This window comes from Hydra vulgaris, chromosome 01 (assembly GCF_038396675.1).
Source record: "Hydra vulgaris chromosome 01, alternate assembly HydraT2T_AEP".
Classification (NCBI taxonomy): Eukaryota; Metazoa; Cnidaria; class Hydrozoa; order Anthoathecata; family Hydridae; genus Hydra; species Hydra vulgaris.
The window spans coordinates 4,562,501-4,571,015 of record NC_088920.1 but is presented as its reverse complement, the minus strand read 5'-3'; the positions used below and the strand labels follow the sequence as shown (position 1 = coordinate 4,571,015).

Here is an 8,515-nt window from a genome sequence, read left to right as displayed (position 1 = left end):
ACGGGTGATGCGTAAGTTATAGGACAAATCCTAATTTCATTATTTAAGCATAATAATTAGTTTTGTGGTTATATGCGTAGGCATAAACGTTCTATAAAATATAAACTTTATTATTTGAAACACAATTATTTAAAATGAGGTTAAATGCAGCTGAACGAGAATCTTTTCGAAAGCAACTAAAAATGTTTTTTGTAAATAAACCTAATAATAAAAAAAAAAAAAAAAATCGTAAATCATTTTGAAAAGGAAGGATTTGCTCGAAGTACAATATATAATAACCTAAAAAGACTTGAAACTGTTCAATCGTTTTCTGATGGAAAGCACCCTGGTCGTCCGACATCCTGGACTAGAGAAAAGAAAGCCGAATTAACGAGACTTGTCAACAATCGAAAAGGGGTCAGTCAGAGAAAAATAGGTATTAAATTCGGTGTAAATCAATCGACAATTGATAGTCAGTTATAAAAATGAATATTAAATATAGAAAAAGTGAAAAAACTCCAAAATACACTATAGAACAACAAATAAAGGCAAAGAAAAGAAGCAGGAAACTAGTTAACCAACTCTATAACACAAAATTACTTCTAGTCATCGATGACGAAAAATACTTTTGTTTTGCGGGGGACAACATGTCTGGAAATTCTGGATACTACACAAACAAAAAAAAATACATGCCCAGAAAGTGTTCGTTTTATAGGAAAAGAGAAATTTCCAAAAAAATTATTAATGTGAATAGCCATATATAGCCGTGGTATGTCCGAGCCATTGTTTCGCACATCCAAGGCTGTAGCAATTAATTCATCAACCTATATTAATGAATGTTTAGAAAAACGACTTCTTCCATTTATTCACAAGTATCATGGAGACCAGGTTTAGCATTTTGGCCAGATTTAGCAAATTCTCATTATTCTAAAGATTCTCTAAATTGGATGGACCAATATGTCTACTACGTTTATAAAGAATCCAATCCCCCAAATGTGCCTCAAGCACGAATAATTGAAAATTTTTGGGGACATTTGGCACAGAAGGTTTACGAGGGAGATTGGCAAGCTTCAACAGAGCAAGTTTTGATTGATCGCATTAAACTAAAACTACAAGAAATTGATTTAAAATTTTTACAGTCGCTTATGAAAGGCGTCAGAGCAAAATTGAGATCAATTGCAGATGGTGGTGTTATTTCATATAAAAAATAATATATTTTTATTAAAAGATAGATGCTTTATTTAAAAAAAATATAATAGTAGTTAATATAATAAAATATAATAGTTTGTTTTTTTATTTATAAATAAGTTATTGACGTTTTTATTTTGTCCCATAACTTCCGCTCCACCCGTTATATAAAATATCTTTTGATTAACCTGAGGAATATTTTTGGCAAGTTTTTTAAAATATTAAAAAAGGATTAGACGAATTTTTAGAAACGGAAAGCGAATTTGGGATTATATATAATAATAATTAAAATATAACTAATATATATATATATATATATATATATATATATATATATATATATATATATATATATATACATATATATATATATATATATATATATATATATATATATATATATATATATATATATATATATATATATAAATTAGTAAAAACACTTATCTAATTTTTACTTGTCTTCAACAGCATGTTTATCAATCAGTAGGCTTATCAGGAAGCTCAAATCAAAAGTCGAGGTTATCGAAAACTAATCAGGCTTCCTGATGAATCTACTCGTGGAGAAACATCCTGTTGAAGCCAAGTAAAAGTTAGATAAGTTATTTACTAAAATATTATTGCTCTATGCTTTAAGAACATTGAGCACTCTATTTGTACTTAAATAATTTATTACTTACATAATTTATATATATATAAATATATATGTATATATATATATATATATATATATATATATATATAAAATATATATATATATATATATATATATATATATATATATATATATATATATATATACATATATATATATATATATATATATATATATATATATATATATATACATATATATATATATATATATATATATATATATATATATATATATATATATATATATATATATATATATATATGTATATATAGCATGTATAAAATAATATTTATAATATGAATTTATATATTTGTATATTATATATATATATATATATATATATATATATATATATATATTTATATATATATATATATATATATATATATATATATATATATATACATATATATGTATAGCAAAAGTTATAGTAATATTATCTGAGTTGCAAATAGGATAGATATCCTATTAAAGTCATATAATGACTTTAGGCAACTATCTATTGAATTGTCAAGCATTCATTTGAATTCATTCGTTGAAGAACAGTTAGTTATAGCATCATTGAGTGCATTATAATGCTTAGCAACACAATTACAAAAAAAAAGTGATATTGTTGATCACTATTTCTGTTAAATTTTAGTACAAATTGTTCTCGTTTACCACATCGAGCTGAACGAATAGCAGCTTTATTGTGCCAAATAATGATGGTAAGACCTTTATCGATTTTAAACTTTTGAATTAAGTCTCCTCTTATTCTATGATCCTCTAGTTTTTGAATTTGAAACATGATGCATCTCTCTGTGAAATTAAAACGTTTGGTTGGGATTTTGTGATCGCCTTTGATTTTTCTCAATAATCTTTATATCTTTTATTTTGTAGGGAGACCAAGCACTAATTGCGTATTCCACGTTAGGTCTGATTTATGTTTTGTATAGTTTGGTCCATAATCCTATATCCCTTGATTTTTTTTTGCAACATCCGCTTAAAAGTGGTTAGGCGTGTCTTTTCTCAAAGTAAGATTTATAATAAACGATGATAAAATTCTATAATTTGTGATTTGTAAATTTTTTCTTAAATTTTTTACTTTATATTATATTGAGAAGTTTTCGCTATAAGTTTGTAACTCTTTTCTTCTTTTTTTTTTATAGTTTTTTTGCGTCACTTTGCGTAAATTTTCGCTTCGTTCTTGTACTATCATTATCATACTTATAAACTTAGTTTATTATTATTACATTATCATTAAATTTGTTAGTTGTTATTTATTTTTACCCTTAAAATTTATTAAATCATTTTTAATAATATTAAACTTATATATTTTACTAAATTACTTAATAAAAATTAAATATTTAAATATTTTTGTTGTTTGTCAATATAACTATATTTTATTGTATTTCCGATATAATTATCTTCATATACTATCTTATACTATACTTATTTAATTATTTATAGTTGGTAGTTTTCTTTCATTATTATTTTTCTTATAATTAGTACTTTGGTCATTGTTCTTTATCTGTGAATAATTTATTTGATTTAAATATAATTTAGTTTGTTTACATTTTAAATATCTCACGCATACTCAATTTTTTATAGTTGTTGTTATTATTTCTAGTAGGTAGTTTTATTTTTTTACCTCGTTATACTCCTAACTCTTAAGTTCATAAGTTTTGTATTCTTACGTCATTTATAATTCTTATTTTTTAATTATATCCCAATCTAACTTTATATTGTATATGGAATTGTATTAAATTATTTGCGATATTGTTTTTATTTCTACATTTTCTAATATTATTGTTAAATTAATATTGCTGTATTGTATATATTATATGTAATTGTAATTGCAAAAGAAAATTATCATACTGATTGTGTCGTGCAATCCTCGTTACGCGGTGGCATCACCAACAAAAAGTGTAACACAGCTAATCAAGACATCTGGCTGAATGATTTAATGAACAAAATCGACTTACTAGTAATAAAAGTGTCTACGCTAGAAACAGAACTAGCTACCGCAAAAGATGAAATTGTTTAACAGAAAAATACCCTTAAAAACCCAACCAACGAATGGTCAAACTTTTTTGATTAAAAAAAGGCAATGAAGCGCTGTTACTTTCAAAGGTAGCAAAAGAAAATAAAGAAAAAACGCGTATTGAAAACAATATATTAATAAACGGGATCCCAGAAAATGAAAAAGACAGTGATACGCATGACATAGCCGAAGTGGATAAAATTCTTGAAGTGCTTCACCTAACTAGAAATGATGTAAAAAGTCAAAGAAGAATAAAAAAAACTGCTCAAGCAGCACCAAAATCACTCGAAATGATAATTTTAGAATTTAAAACTAATTCATCCCAACAAACCGCTCTAAAAATTTCAAAAAATATTATAGCAAAAAAAAGTGTACATTAACATTGATAGAACCGAAGCAGAAAGAACTCTTGATAGACAACTGCAAGCTGAAAGAAATATACGCAGCAATAACCTTCCAAATATCGTAACCGACTTAGACGGGAGGCCAACTAACAAGAAATATGGTGTTAACAACGGAAAGAAATCCTATTGAGGAATACGTTGGAATAAACTCAATAAAATTGAAACTATTTAATTTCAGCCCTCCCTTATCTTTCAACCATTTTAATTTAAACGAAATAACATGTTACTATTGCAATGCCACTTCTTTAAACAATAAAATGAATGAATTAAAAATACTTATTGCAATATTTAATTACTACATAATAGCAGTTACCGAATCATGGTTTAACACCATATCAGTTAACTCAAAGATTAACTCTTTATACAGCAAAAACAGAGATAAAGGTCGTGGTGGTGGCGTAGCTATATACATTAGAAATGACTTGAACTCATTAGGAGTTATTGACAAAGATTTATCCAAAGCAAAAACTGAGCAAATCTGGGCTCAAATTATAATAAGCAATCATGAAACATTAATTATAGGATGTATTTACAGACCACCTGACTCAACAAATGAGGTCTCAATAGATATAAATAATTCAATACAAAAACTTGTAATCTAGTCAACACAAACAAAAATTTTAGGCTGCTATTTATGGGTGATTTTAACCATCCTGACATTATATGGAGTAATAAAGGCAGCAGACTTAAAGGGTCTGGTGAACCCTGCAGTATCGCATTCAAATATCTTATTGAAAAATAACTATTTAACACAAAACAAAATTAAACCAACATTTTCAAAAAAAATTTTTGATTTTATTTTTACAAGTTGTCCTGAATCAAACTACAATACAATATTTGAAGCACCACTTGGCTCTACAAGTTGTAATCATCTATATTGTTCAGTAAACTATAGCTTAATAACTGAAACAAAATATATTACAGCATATTGAAATGAATTAAAACAGTTTCATATGAACAACGGTAACTTTTTAAGTATCTCGAAATATTTAGATCTAAGTTTTGAAAAACTTATCAATGACACTGATATTAATGATATGTATGAAAAATTATTAACTAAAACTGATTTAGCTATGAACAAATCTCATGTACTAAATACAGACCTAATTTGCTAACTAATACTTTAAAAACCCAAATAAAAATAAAAAAAGCATTTGGTGCTTATTTTTAGCCTCCAATAAACAAGATTCTATCAAAAAAAGAAAATTCGTATCTCTGTAAAGCATGGAAGAAGATTATAAAGCCCAGAAATTTAATTACGAATCCAATTTGATCAAAAAAGCTAAACAAAGTCCTAAATTAATATAAGCATATGCAAATAGTAAAAAAAACAGTCATCAAAAAATTCGTTCACTCGTTTCAAAAGATGGCGTAACCTTAGTCGATAGACAAAAAATTTGCAATCAATTCAACCTCCATTTTTATAATGTATCTAACTCTGTTCAAAATGATAAAAAATATCCTCACTTTAAATCAAGAACATAATGAATCTACCCTTTCAATACTGATTTTTTCGAGAGCTCAATTATTAAAATAAAACTTGATTTGCAAAATGAATACAAACAAGCTGGTGCTAGTGGGATCTACCCATATTTATTAAAAAACTGCTTAAATAGCTACTCAAAAATATTATGTATTATTTTTAAAAGTTCATGAAAATTAGGCTGAATTTTAATGAAATGGAAAGAAGCAAATCTGTCACCATTATTCTAAAAAGGCAGCAGAACAAACCCATCAAACTATAGACCCTTTGCGCTCACGTCTGTAGTATGTATAATTATGGAAAGAATAATAAAAAAGTAATCACAAAACATCTCATTGATTACAAATTGCTCTCTGACTAACAACATGGGTTTGTTAAATATAAATCGTGCCTGGTAAACTTATTAGAGACATTGGACATTATAACTGAGTCGCTAAACTTCAATGCCTCAGTTGATACATTATTCCTTGATTCGCTAAAGCCTTTGACCTAATGCCGCATAATGCTCTTATCACAAAACTAGACGCTTATGGTATCAAAGGCAATCTTCTTATATGGTGTAGCTCATTCATTAATGGAAGGATGCATAGAGATAAATATCGTTCTGATTGGTGCATTGTAGTTAGCGGAATTCAACATGGTTCTAGTTTAGGACCACTATTTTTTGTTATAGTTATTAATGATATGCCAGAAATAATGACAAATTTCATTAAGCTTTTTGCAGATGATACAAACTTTATTGCGATCATAAAATATCCATTAGATAACATTTCATTTCAAAAAGACATTGACGCAACTGCGAAATGAGCTGAAGACTGGCATAAGAAGTTTAATAATGATAAATGTAAAGTTATGCATATAAGAAAAAAAACAAATAACAACATTTATAAACGTAAATATAATATAAATGGTCAGAAATTACAGGAAACAATATCCGAACGTGATCTTGGTGTTATAATTACAAACAACTTGAAATAAGAAATCCAATGCCAAAAAGACGCGTCAAAAGCTAATTGTATTCTTGGAATGCTTAAGTAATCCTTCACTTATTGGAACGTAAAATCATTCAAGATTTTGTACATGTTTGTAAGACCTTATCTTGAAACATTTTCTTCAGCATGGAATCCTTATAGAAAAAGAGACATGGAAAATCTTGAAAAAATTCAAAAACGAGCCACTAAACTAGTGCCTGCTTTAAGTAAACTTAATTATGAATCAAGACTGAAAGTTCTTGGTTTAACTACCCTTAAAAATAGAAGAATAAGAGGAATGCTAATTGATTATTTAAAATTTCAAATAGCTTTATAATAGTAAACTGGCAAGTCCCAATAATTAAACCATACTGGCATCAGCTACAAGGTCCTGCATGAGCAATTAGAAACAATCAACACCCTATCATAAAACAAATCACGATTAACATTTGCCAAACAGAATTCTTCTCTAATAGAATCGTTACATATAGAAATCAAGTTCCGAAAGAAATTGTTGAGGCTGATAACGTCTTCCAATTTAAAGTAGTCTTGATAAACACTTATCATAGTGATACCAATATTGAAAAAGAACTGAACTGCAATAGTCTACAAATTATTTGTTAGATTCACAGAATATTATTCTGTAGCAGTTGTATCTATAATAAATAAATAAATAAATATAAGCGTTTTTTTTAACATTTGGAGCATTCTGTTAGCTTTATTACTAGCATGGATAACTTGATGAAAATATTTAGCATCATTTGAAATGAATATACCAAGATCTTTTTCTACATCTGATTTTTCCAAATCTTAATTTATACACTTGGTTGTATCTTAAAGTGAATATTTTGAGTCTGGGTTCTTTCTTCCCATATGCATAACTTTACATTTTTCTAGGTTCAGCTTCATTAACCAAACTTTTGTCCATTCAGTGATTTTATTTAAATCAGTTTGAATGCCAGTGATATCATAAAGAATACTTTTTACTCGTAGCTCGTTCATTAACTTACAACCATTTTCATATAATTTGACACATTTTAAATTGGCAGGCAAGTCATTGATGTAAATTATGAAAAGTATTGGGACTAAAACTGAGCCTTGTGGGACACCGCTAGTAACGTGAGCTCAATCAGATATGTGTTCTCCAAGTACTACTCTCTGTTTTCTATTTGTGAGAAAGTCATTAAACCAATCAAGAAAATCTCCATATATTCCATTAGTTTTCAGCTTGAGAATTAATAATGTGTGAGAGATTGTTTCAAAAGCTTACGAAAAGTCCAGATACATCTACTACATTTTCGTTAGCTAAGCATTTTGTAACATAATAAGTCTAATAAGTTTGTAACACATTATTTTACCTTTATTCTTTACAAAACAATGTTGAGATTGAGACAATAATTTTAGTTTTGAGAGATTAATTTCAATGTCATTGGTTACTAAGCTTTCCATTAATTTACATAGAGTAGATGTTAGAGAAACTGGTTTATAATTCCTTGATTCATTGGGATCACCTTTTTTAAATATTTGAGTGACATTTGCATTACACCGTGCATGAGTTATCGATCTTTCTGATAGTGATTTGTTGAAAGTAAATGTTAGAGATTCAGATAATACATTGGCACAATGTTTTAATATTGTTGGGTGGACGTTGTCCGGTCCGGATGTTTTATTTGGGTTTAAATTTTTTAATTTATTTTTGATCTCATCTATTGAAAAATGAAGGCTTGATAAACGCTCAGTTGTACGATCTGAAAGTAGTGAAGAGTCATTGTAAACTGAATAGTTATTGAAGGCTGATTTGAATTGATC

The 8,515-nt window shown here is 27.3% G+C and overlaps 1 long non-coding RNA gene across 1 annotated transcript; it reads left to right on the top strand.

Annotated features, from left to right (window-relative positions):
- Positions 1 to 2,242: 2,242 nt before the first annotated feature.
- Positions 2,243 to 7,384, top strand: LOC136075041 (uncharacterized). The gene is made up of 3 exons (XR_010635649.1): positions 2,243 to 2,532; positions 2,705 to 2,838; positions 3,670 to 7,384. It is a non-coding gene; the product is annotated as an uncharacterized LOC136075041 (long non-coding RNA).
- The last annotated feature ends 1,131 nt before the right edge of the window (positions 7,385 to 8,515 follow it).